This window comes from Carcharodon carcharias, chromosome 1 (assembly GCF_017639515.1).
Source record: "Carcharodon carcharias isolate sCarCar2 chromosome 1, sCarCar2.pri, whole genome shotgun sequence".
Classification (NCBI taxonomy): Eukaryota; Metazoa; Chordata; class Chondrichthyes; order Lamniformes; family Lamnidae; genus Carcharodon; species Carcharodon carcharias.
In genome coordinates this window covers 184,072,503-184,084,926 of record NC_054467.1, presented here as the reverse complement: position 1 = coordinate 184,084,926, position 12,424 = coordinate 184,072,503, and the positions used below count along the sequence as shown (strand labels likewise).

General features: G+C 41.2%; 1 long non-coding RNA gene across 1 annotated transcript in view; it reads left to right on the top strand.

The window, feature by feature from the left end:
• LOC121285266 overlaps positions 1-10,057 on the top strand; it is a 78,696-nt gene extending 68,639 nt beyond the window's left edge. Inside the window, exons 4-5 of the long non-coding RNA XR_005944622.1 lie at positions 628-731; positions 9,991-10,057. This is a non-coding gene — a long non-coding RNA (uncharacterized LOC121285266). The remainder of the gene's footprint in view (positions 1-627; positions 732-9,990) is intronic.
• The last annotated feature ends 2,367 nt before the right edge of the window (positions 10,058-12,424 follow it).

Below are 12,424 nucleotides of genomic sequence, written 5' to 3'. Positions count from 1 at the left end.
GCAAACCTGTAGGCTAGATTAAATGGCTTTATTATTTCCATGTTTTAGCATTTTAAAAGATTCATGTGCCATGATAATTTGAGTGGGTTAGCTAGGTTGAATGGCAAGGATTTAATTGCTGCCTGCCTTTCTCCATTGAGGAGAATTTTAAGCCTTGGAACCATCTTTATCACTCTTCTTTGAATTGTCAATGAACTTTGAAGGTAAAATGTTAAAATTCAGACACAGGACAGTGGATTTTCTTGGGTTAAATACCTAAATGGCACCTGAAAAATGGCTGCTATGTAGAGGAAAATGGGGTCCCTGCTCAGGGAAATCCACCCTCATACTCCAAATGTGGCTTTATTACCGAGCTTCATAGGGAAATTTTAAATGTCTTCTTTTGTATAATTGTTTCACATTATTGCCAAAAAAGCACTGACCAGATTCCATCCAATAAACAGCAATTCCACAGTGCACATTTTATCTTACGCGCAATTTTCTCAGACTTGACCTCTGTCAACATCTTTGGAATGTTATTAAGAAAGGTTCAATATCAAAGCTATGTTGAATTTATTGTACACTGCTCTCAAACCATCTTTAAATTACTACTTACTTATTCTTGTGAAATTATTTTATTAATTGCAGCATCGCTAACTGCTGATGGGATACATCAACAAAGGTTTCGGAATTCTTGCTGATCAACAGGGAGCCACATTCATGTTGAAGCACCTTTCAAATCCTTTGAAAAGGTTTCCAGTAATAATCTTTGAATATATAAAAATACAAAATGCTGGAAGAATGCTGTTTGAATGAATTTATTTTTCATGCATTTACCTTTCACCACTGCTATGAACTTCCTTGTTATGATTATTGGGGTTGCCACTGTCAAGGTTACTCAACCTCAAAGCATCTTCCCATTGGATGCTGAGGAATGCATCAAAATTGACCTTGCCAAATCCATGATGCAAACATGTAAATCTTCTGAATATGGACTTCTGATCAGTTACAATGCCAGCTTCTAAATCAACCAATGAAATCTGACATTTTAAATCTTACTCCAACCTGCGAACTGCACAGTAGAAATCAGAGCAGGATTAAAGAAATAAATAAAACACATGAAAATAACTTCTCAGAAACAAGTATGTTCAAAAATATAGCATAGTGCTCATTGGGTAGAGGGCAAAATTAAAGTACAAAATAAAAAAATAGGAGAGGGAAAGTACCTGAAAGAAAAGAAGAAAACACAATTAAATGTTTTTTTCATTTTTAATTAAAATTGGATTAAAAGCATTACAGTAAGAAGTACTGATAATTTTGGAGTCATTTTATTACCATAATATGAATATCCATTTTAGGGTTCTATTTGTGATTTGAAAACTGTGAACCTGACTGCTCCTGCGTTGGTGAGAAGCACAATTAAACAGGTAAAGTATGCACCCATTTCACAATTAGCAGCAATTATCAGAATTGAAATTTAATAAGACTGTCAAGATGCTTAAGGTGTGCCATCAGCAGTGTTTACCATTTGTAGTTCAATTCCAGTGGAAAATCATGTTTTTCTGCAGCAAATCCTATCCCTGGAATTATAGGAACATAGCAAAATAGGAACATAGAGCTTAGGAGCAGGAGTAGGACATTTTGCCCTTTCAGTTTCTTTCACCATTCAATAAGATTATGGCTGGTGTGGTTGTGGTCTCAGCTCCATCTTCCTGTCTTCCCTCCATAACCCTTGATTCCCTTGTCTAACAAAAATCTATTGAACGTAGCCTTGAATAAATTTAAAAATTCAGCTTCCATTACTGTCTGGGGAAGAGAATTCCACACTCTAATGACCCCATAAGAGAAAAAATATTCTCCTCATCTCTGTCTGAAAAGGGAGAACTCTTACCCTTCAACTATGTCCCTGAGTTCTAGTTTCCCCCACAAGAGGGAACATACTTCTAGTATCCACCCTATCCAGTCCTCTGTTGTGATGTGTGACAGAACAATGAGCCAGTCAATCAGTATTCGTGCCCTGGATTCAGTTGAGCTTGGCAGCAGGAGACCCGTACTCTAAAACAAATAAAACTCTGGTAATTCTGCCCCCTACTCTCGTAAGGTCTTAAAATTTTCATTTACAAAGAGACTATAGGTAAGTGAAGTGGAACTATACACTCAACACACTGTGCAATAACAACAAGAACCTCTATAATAATGATGTCAAATGATGTCAGTTTATTAACTGTAAATGGTGAGAGTAATATTGCAAGGGTAATATTGTGTAATGAGGCACATTTAATAAATGATCTCAGGTAAAAGATCCCCTAGGAAACAGTGAACATAACATGTTACAATTTAACATTCAGTTTGAGATTTGGAAACTTGGGTTGGAAACAGCTGTGCTAAACTTAAATTAGGGTAATTACAAAGGAAAGAGGGCAGGGCTGGCTGGAGTGGACAGGGAAAGAAGCTTAGTAGAAAAGACAGTTGATGAACAATGGCAGATGTTTAAGAAAATAGTTTGTAATTCACAACAAAGATATTTCCCAGTGAGGAAAAAGGATTCTAGGAAGCGGATAAACTAACCATGGTTAACCAAGGAAGTTAAGGATAGTATCAACTTGAAAAGAAAAACATACAATGTGGTAAAAATTAGCGGTAAGCCAGAAGATTGGGAAAGTTTTAAAAGCCAACAAAAGATGACCAAAAGAAATAATAAAGTGGGAGGAAAAAACTTTGAGGGTAAACAGCAAGTAATATAAAAATGGATAGTAGGAGCTTTTTGAAATATATAAAAGGTAAGAGAGAGGCCAAAGTGAACATAGGCTGCTCAGAGAATGAGGCTGGGGAAATTATAATGGGGAACCAGGAAATGGCAAAGAAGTTGAATAAAAGGATGTAATAGCAGAGCATTTAGAAATGTATAATACAATCAAGCAGAATCATGAAGGGGTTCATGAAGAGGAAATCATGCCTGGCAAATTCATTCTTTGAGGAGCTAACAAACAACATAGATAAAGGGGAGCCAGTAGATGTAATATATTTGGATTTCCAAAAGGTGTTCAATAAGGTACTGCACATGAGGCTACTTAACAAGATAAGAGCCCCTGGTGTTGGAGGTAGCATATTGGCATGGATAGAGGATTGGCTAACTAAAAGAAGACAGAGAGTTGGGATAAACGGGGCATTTTCAGGACGGCAACCTGTAACTAGCAGAGTGCCACAGGGATCAGTGCTGGAACCATAATTATTTACAACATATATTAATGACCTGAATGAGGGAAGTGAATACACTATCGCCAAGTTTGCAGATGACACAAATAGGTGGGAATGTAAGTGGTGAGGATGACACAAAAAGTCTACAGAGGGATATAGGTAGGTTTAGTGAGTGGGCAAAAACTTGTCAGATGGAATATAATGTGGGAAAATGTGAGGTTATGTACTTTGGCAGGAAGAATAGAGGAGCTGAATATTATTTAAATGGAGAAAGACTGCAGAAGGCTGCAGTACAAAAGGATTTGGGATGTCCTTGTGCATGGATCCCAAAAAGCTAGCATACAAGTTCAGCAGGTAATAGGGAAGACAAATGGAATGTTGGTCTTTATTTCAAAGGAAATGGCGTATAAAAATAGGGAAGACTTGCTAAAACTATACAAGCCATTAGTTAGGCCATACCTAGAATACTAGGAATACTTTTGATCCCCTTATCTAAGGAAAGATATACTGGCATTGGAGGCAGTCCAGAGAAGGTTCACTCGGTTGTTCCTGGGTATGGAGGGAGTTTCTTATGAGGAGAGGTTGAGTAGGTTTGACCTGTACTCACTGGAGTTGAGAAGAATGAGTGGCGGCCTTATTGAAACATATAAGGTTCTTAGGGGGCTTGACAGGGTAGATGGTGAGAAGTTGTTTCCACTTGTGGGAGAGTCTAGAAGCAGAGGGCATAATCTCAGAGTAAGAGGGTGTCCACTTAAGACAGAGATGAGGAGGAGCTTCTTCTGTCAGAGGGTAGTGAATCTGTGGAATTCTTTACCGCCGAGCACTGTAGAGGTTGGGTCAATAAGTATATTCAAGGCTGAGATTGGCAGATGTTTAATTAGTAAGAGAATCAAGAGTTATGGGGAAAAGACTGGAAAGTGCAGTTGAGGATTATCAGATCAATCATGATCTCATTGAATGGCAGAGCAGATACATTGGGCTGAATGGCCTACTTCTGCTCCTATGTCTTAAGGTCTTATGGTTTAACTGTGCCAGAGCTTTGGAAGGTGGGGCCTTTTTTAAAAATTCATTCGTGGGATGTGGGCATTGCTCGCTAAGCCAGCATTTATTGCTCATCCCTAGTTGCCTTTCAGAAGGTGGTGGTGAGCTTCATTCTTGAACTGCTACAGTCCATGTGGTGTAGGTGCACCCACAGTGCAGTTAGGGAGGGAGTTTCAGGATTTTGACCCAGCGACAGTGAAGGAACGGTGATATATTTCCAAGTCAGGATGGTAAGTGGCTTGGAGGGGAAATTCCAGGTGGTGGTGTTCTTATCTATCTTGTCCTTCTAAATGGTGGTGTTTGTGGGTTTTGAAGGTACTGTGCAAGGTGCCTTGTGGGATTCCTGCAGTGCAGCTTGTAGATGGTACACACTGCTGCCACTGTTCTTTGGTGGTGGAGGGAATGAATGTTCATGGATCTGGTGCCAGTCAAGTGAACTGCTTTGTCCTGGATGGTGTCAAGTTTTTTGAGTTTTGTGGGAGCTGCAGTCATCCAGGCAAGAGGGGAGCATTCCATCACACTCCTGACTTGTGCCTTATAGATGGTGAACAGGTTTTGGGGAGTCAGGAGGTGGGTTACTCGTCACAGGATTCCTGGCCTCTGACCTGCTCTTGTAGCCAAAATATTTATATAGCTAGTCCAATTCAGTTTCTGGTCAATGGTAACCCAGGATGTTGGTAGTGAGGGATTTAATGATGGGAATGCCATTAAACGTTAAGGGGCAATGGTTAGATTCTCTCTTGTTTGAGATGGTCATTTCCTGGCACTTGTGTGTTACTTGCCACTTGTCAGCCAAAGCCTTGATATTGTCCAGGTCTTGCTGCATTTGGACATGGAATGCTCCAGTATCTGAAGAGTTGCAATGGTGCTGAACATTGTGCAATCATCAGCAAACTTCTGACCTTACGATGGAAGGAAGGTCATTGATGAAGCAGCTGAAGATAGTTGGGCCGAGGACACTACCCTGGGGAACTCCCGCAATGAAGTCCTGGAGCTGAGATGATTGACCTCCAACAACCACAACCATCTTCCTTTCTGCTAGGTATGACCCCAACCAGTGGAGGGTTTTCCCCTTGATTCCCATTGACTCCAGTATTGCGAGGGATCCTTGATGCCACACTTGGTCAAATGCTGCCTTGCTGTCAAGGGCAGTCATTCTGACCTCACCTCGGGAGTTCAGCTTTTTTGTCCATATTTGAACAAGGCTATAATGAGGTCAGGTGCTGAATGCCCCTGGTGGAACCCAAACTGGGTGTCAGTGAGCAGGTTATTGCTAAGCACTGTTGTTGACCCCTTCCATTACTTTACTGATGATGGAGATTAGGCTGATGGGGTGGTAATTGACTGGGTTGGATTTGTCCTGCTTTTTGTGTACAGGACATACCTGGGCAATTTTCCACATAGCTGGGTAGATGCCAGTGTTGCAGCTGTACTGGAACAGCTTGGCGAGGGGCACAGCAAGTTATGGAGCACAAGCCTTCAGTACTATTGCCGGAATATTGTCAGGGCCCATAGCCTTTACAGTATCCAGTGCCTTCAGCCGTTTCTTGATATCAGGTGGAGTGAATCAAATTGGCTAAAGGCTGGCATCTGTGATGCTGGGGACCTCCAGAGGATGCTGAGATGGATCAGCCACTCGGCACTTCTAGCTGACTGAAGATTGTAGCAAATGCATCAGCCTCATCTTTTGCACTGATGTGCTGGGCTCCTCCATCATTGAGGAGTATAATATTTAAATAAGGCTTTATTCCTCAGATTTTGGAACTGATTTGAATTTCCTAGGACTTGGGAAAGCTGGAAGTTAAAGGAAGACCAGAAGTGCCTGTTCCAGCAGCTGTTTAGAGCACTGCTTGTGGGCCCAAAGGAGCAGGAGTGCTTGCATCCAGCTCACAAGCAAATCTGCTGCAGACCATCACCTCCCACTGCAGCTATTCACCGAGTGCCTCGTGATCTGCCTTACCCCCTGCAACTGGCCAATGTCAGTGTGACCTTCCTCCCTCACCGAAACCTGTCTGTCTTCCCACTGCAATGTGCCTCCCTTCCCATGAGCTGCCTCTCTCCCATCAGTCTGCCTCTCTCCGCAGGATTTTCCTCACTCCATGTGATTTGCCTCCCAACACTTGATCTTCACCCTTCCACATGATGTGCCTCCCTCCCCATAATCTGCCTCCCTCCCACGATTTGCCTTCATCCTGTGATCTGCTTCCCTCCCCATGATCTGCCTGCCTTCCCACAATCTTCCAACCCACATTGCTTTGTCCTGATCTTTCCTAAATTCTGGGGATCAGCACAAGAATTTCAGCCTTATTTCCACCTGGCAGAAATATAAAATACAAATCAGGACCAGAAGTAGACCATTTGGCCCCTGAGGCTGTTCTGAAGTAGATCAGAATGGGGAGAGAAGCTGTCTCTCAATTAGACTGACTTCCAGGCAGGAGATGGAGCAAAAAGAATGATAACAAGGCTCACTGTTAAATTTGGCAGGGTTTCCAGCATCTCCAGGTATTCAGCCATGAACACAGACATGCTTCCATTTGCGCCATGCCCTCTCTCTGAAATCCCCGTAAATAACAAGCTGTCATCTCTTTTTTTCTTATTCTTTCATGGGATGTGGGCATCGCTGCCTATTTATTGCCCATCTCTAATCGCCCTTGAGAAGTTGGTGGTGAGCCGCCTTCCTGAACTGCTGCAGTCCATGTGGTGCAGGTATACCTACAGTGCTGTTAGGAAGGAAGCTCCAGGATTTTGATCCAGTGACAGTGAAGGAACAGCGATATAGTTCCAAGTCTAGATGGTGAGTGGCTCGAAGGGGAACTTGCAGGTGGTGGTATTCCCATGTATCTGCTGCCCTTGTCCTTCTAGGTGATAAGATGTTGTGAGTTTAGAAGGTGTTGTCAAATGAGACTTGATGTGTTGCTGCAGTGCATCTTGTAGATGTTACACACTGCTGCCACTGTGTGTTGATGCTGGATTGAGTGGATGTTTAAAGTGGTGGATGGGTGCCAATCAATTGGACTGCTTTGTCCTGGATGGTGTCAAGCTTCTTGAGTGTTGTTGGAGCTGCACTCATCCAGGCAAGTGGATAGTATTTCATCACTCTCTTGACTTGACTTGGTGGACAGGATTTGGGGAGTCAGGAGGTGAGCTTCTTGCCACAGGATTCCCAGCCTCTGACCTGCTCTTGTAGCCACAGTATTTACACGGCTAGTCGGGTTCAGTTTCTGATTCATATTAATCCCCAGGATCCTCTCTTCACAAATGCTGCCTGAACCCCTGAGTTTGGCCAGCATTTTCTATTTTTGCAATAATTTGCATTTATATAGCCATGTTACAAATATCCAAAGATGCTTCGCAAATAGAAACAAGGGCCACAAGAGAGGACTTTAAATGGGTGACCAAAAGCTTGAAGATGAATTTGAGAAGGTTAAAAAGGAAGAAACAAGTGTTGAGGTGAAGGAGTTTAGAGCTGCAGGGAGTTGGGCCAAGATTGCTAACAGTTCTGTCTTTAGTACGCAGAAAATAGAAGGCTGGGGAAAAAAGACATTAGATTGGAAGAGGTCGCATGGTGTGGGTGGGGTGATACCCTGCAGGGATTTGAAAATGAGAATGAGGATTTTAAATTTAACACATCAGGGGACCAAAAGCCACTTGATGCCACTGAGAATGGGAGTCATGGGCAAGTGAATCTTATTGTAGGTCTAGATACAGTAATTGCATTTTAAGCAAACTGGAGTTGATGCAGAGTGATGGATTGGAGGCCAGTGAGGAGGACACTGAAATAATCAAATATAGTGATGACTAAAACATAGACAAGAATTTCAGCAACTAGAAATAGATGTAGAGGTGATAGCAGGCAATTCTACATAGGTGGTCTTAGTGATGCATAGGATGTGAGGTTTGAAGATTAGGCAAGATGTTATGGTTCTGGATGGCTTCAGTCAATCTTGTAAATGGCTAGGAAATGGGCTGGAGTCAGTGATATGACTTATGGCAAAACCAAAAAATGATCAGAGCACATATATCAACATGTAAATGATTGGGAAGAATTTTCCACTTGGTGAGCGGGAGCAGGGCCTGCTCGCCAATGCATAAAATGACACACGGTGACGTCGGGCGTGTGTCCTGACATCACCGCATGTCATTTAGCTTTTCAGTTCGGTGGGTGCTTAACTGAGTCAGCTGGGTGCCCACTGAACTGTCAAAGGCCTATTAAGGCCTGTTAAAAATGAATTAAAACAGTTAAATGAGCTGCCTGTCCAACCTTAACATTAGCAGGCAGGTGAATAGGCCAGGCTGCCTTCGCATTTTTCATAAAATCTGATCCACGGGAGGGATGAGGTTTCATGAAGTGTTTTAAAATTCAATAAAAATTATTTTAAAAATTCAATGACATGTCCCAGCTCATGTGACATGGTCATATGAGGGGTCATGTTTTAAAAGTTATTTTCTCCTTTATTTAAATTTTAAAACCTTAAATTGCTACGCAGGAAAGAGCGCAGGTCCCAACTCAAGGAATCCCACCCGCCCTGCCCGCACAGGGAGCACTCAGCGTTTCCAGGTGAGTGTCACACTGGGAGGGCCTTAATTGGCCTGCCCACGTAAAATGGGGCACCGTTTGGGTTCACACCCACTCCCGCACAACCCCTCAAGACTGGGGTGGATGGGGGGGTGCATTTCAGCTCATTGTGACTTATGGTAGAAGACACAAAAAGCATTCCAAGAATAGTCAGGATCAAGGGAAAAAAGGGTTGAGGAACTTAAAATAATCACTATCACTAGAGAAAAAGTACTAGGGAAATTGATGGGGCTAAAGGCTGACACATCTTCTGGACCTGATGGCCTGCATTCTAGGGTCTTAAAAGAACTGGCTGCAGAGATAATGGATGCAGTGGTTGTAATCTTCCAAAATTCCCTGGATTCTCAAAAGATCCCATTGGAATCCCATCCCTTTGGATTGGAAAATTGCAAAGGTAAGACCACTATTCATGAAAGGACGGAGACAGAAAGCAGGAAATTATTAAGCCTGTTACCCTAAAATCTGTGATTGGGAAAATGTTAGAATCCATTATTAAAGAAGTAATAGCAGGACATTTAGAAACTCATAATCTTATTAGTCAGAAGTTAACCTGGATTTATAAAATGGAAATCATGCTTGACACTATTTTTAGAGTTCTTTGAGGGTGTAACAAACAGGGTGGATAAAATGGAACCAGCTGTAGATTTGGATTTCTAAAAGGCATTCAATAAGGTGCCACCTAAAAGGTTAGTACAAAATGTAAGAGTTCATGGTGTTGGGGATACGATATTAGCATGGATAGAGGGTTGACTAACTGACAGGAAATAGAGAATTAGGATAAATGGTCATTTTCAGTTTGGCAAACTATAACTAGTGGGGTGTGTTATGATCTTGGTTGAGACCAGGAAAAAAAAAAATCTAAATCCCTGTTATTTACTAAAAGAATGAAGCCACAAGATTGCACGGTTTAAAACAAAGGAATTTTTACTATACAAGAGTCATGCAAAGCAAACATTAAATACTGTCTTAGGTAACAACTTTGACTCTAAAATCTGTAATCAACATAAGTTAAACATGAATTAACTGGCAAATTACAGTTGATTATAAGCTACAAATTACACATTAAATGACATAAAACTAAGGCAGATTTGACAAATTGGCTCAGTAGTCCACTCTGTGTATGTCATCAATCTCATTCACAAAGTCCTTCAAAGCTGTAACTTTCTCATAAATAATTTCAGCTCCTCTTCTTCTAGGCCTTAGCCTGATCCCAAGCTGACAGCAGAGCACAGCCAATCCGAGCTCTGGGGCACAGTCTTCACGAAAAATGGCACACGTCTGCAGAACATCTTCAACTCTGCTTATGATGGTCTGGATGGCATAGATCCGGCAATGGTATCTTCAAGTAATAGAACCAGCTGCCGCAAATATATATTTGCATATTCTCAGCTTCTGGATCTAGCCTCTGCCTTCTTCAGCCGATCTATACTGTAACACTAGTATCAACATCTGAGCTCTGATGACTCTGTGTCCTTTTCAACCAGTTTTAGTCGCCACCAAAGTTTTGGTTTCCAATCTCTGGTTCAGTCATAGTTTCCTTAAAAAAATACAAGTTTTGAAAACATGGATTCCATCATAAGTGTCACGGGGATCAATGCTAGGGCCTCAATTATTTACAATCTATATGTTTAACTTGGATGAAGAAACAGGGTGTACTGTAGCAAAAGTTGCTGGCGATACAAAGATAGGTAGGAAAGCAAGTTATGAGCAAGAGTCAAAGATTCTGCAAAGAGACCTAGATAGTTTAAGTGAGTGGATAAAAATTTGGCAGATGGAATATAATGTTGGAAAATGTGAGGTGCTGCAGAATGCTGCGGTACAGATGGATCTGGGTGTTCAAACACGAATCACAAAATGTTAGCATGTACGTACAGCGAGTAATTAAGAAGGCAAATGAGTTTTGGCCTTATTTGAAAGGGCAATGGAGTATCACAGTGTGTGAGTCTTGCCATAGCCATACAGGGCATTGGTGAGACCACACCTAGAGTACTGTGTATTTAAGGAGGGATACACTTGCATTGGAGACAGTTCAGAGAAAGTTCACTCAGTTGATTCCTGAGATGAAGGGGCTGGCTTTGTGGGGGAATTTTGAGCATGTTGAGACTATATTCATTGAAGTTTAGAAAAATGAGAGGTGATTTTATTGAAACATATAAAATTCTGACGAGCCTTGACAGGGTAGATGCTGAGAGGATGTTTTCTCGCATGGGGAAATCTAGAACTAGGGGCACAGATTCAAACTAAGAGTGCACCCATTTAAGACGGAGATGGGGAAGAAATTTTTCTTTTAGAGGGTCATTAAGTTTTGGAATTCCCTACCCTAGACAGCAGTGTACTTGATGTTGAGTTAGAAAGGTTTTTGACCTGCAAGGGAGTCAAGGGTTAGGAGAAGTAGGAAGGAAAATGGAGCTAAAGGCACAATCAGCTCAGTCATTATTTTATGGTGGAGCAGGCTCGAGGTGCAAATAGTTACTCCTGCTCTTCTATGTTCTTATGATGCAGCATAGAATCATATAGCATAGGAGATCAATTAGCCCATTGTTTCTGTGTTGGCTTTTTCAAAAGCTAGTCAATTAGTCCCAATCCCCTACTCTTTGACCACAGCCCAGCAAATACCTTTTTTAAATTTGTAGATTCTCTAATTTACTTCTGCTTTCCTAACCTTCTCTATGCATTAGTGGAATATAGAAGTTACACCCTTTTTATCAAAATAACTTATAGCATATGTTCTAGTGCACATTTCAGATATCATGCAACAAACTACCCATTTTGGGTAGTTGCTATAATGGACTGGCGATCTGCAGCATATCACCCAAGAGGTAAAGGAGAAATTAACTCTGGCCAATTTCATCTGCTATGTAAATAGTTTTCTCACTAATGATTGTAATAGTCTGCTGACTCAATGCTATTGTCTGTTCAGGAAGGTAAAAGTGGTTGCCAACAGTCAGTGCATCAACAGAAGCACGTATGACTAATTTATTTCCTAGAGCTGAGTAAATATTCAAGATGTAGGGTTGAAGTATAGGCACTGACCAACTTGAAACTGAGATTATTAGAAAGACCATGAATGCTGGACCTCTGAAAGTAATGCTTAATTCCACTGAAGGATCACACCTGAAATCTTCCCCCTCAGTCACAAAGTAAAATATTCCCTTTGAAAAAAGAACCCTTCAACACTGTATTTTAATCACAGAGCTCAAAGAAGCCAGCTGATAGCTGTTCAGAATGTAATTGATCCAGTGTCTGCATTGCTGCTGCACAATGGTTAGTCACTGCTCTAACTCATAAAGTGTTGCAGAAATGATGTTGGATCTGGATTGGTGTTGACTAAAATCACCTTTACATTTCATTCAGGGAGGTATCAACTAACTAAGTAAATTGTAAATCTCACAAAACTCTTGAATTGAAATTGCTTCAACAACAAGAAAAATCAAAGCAATGTAGCTGGTCAATATTGTAATATTTATCTCCCTTTTGAAAAATAACCATCACTGCTTTTCTTCAGTCGTACTTCAAAACTTTACTTGAAAAGGTACTAAGTTGAAATGGTGGAACAAATGTTTTTAGAAGTAACTAACCACTTTAAAAACAAATCACTCTTGTGTTGGTAACTGAGGCACAAATTAAAAT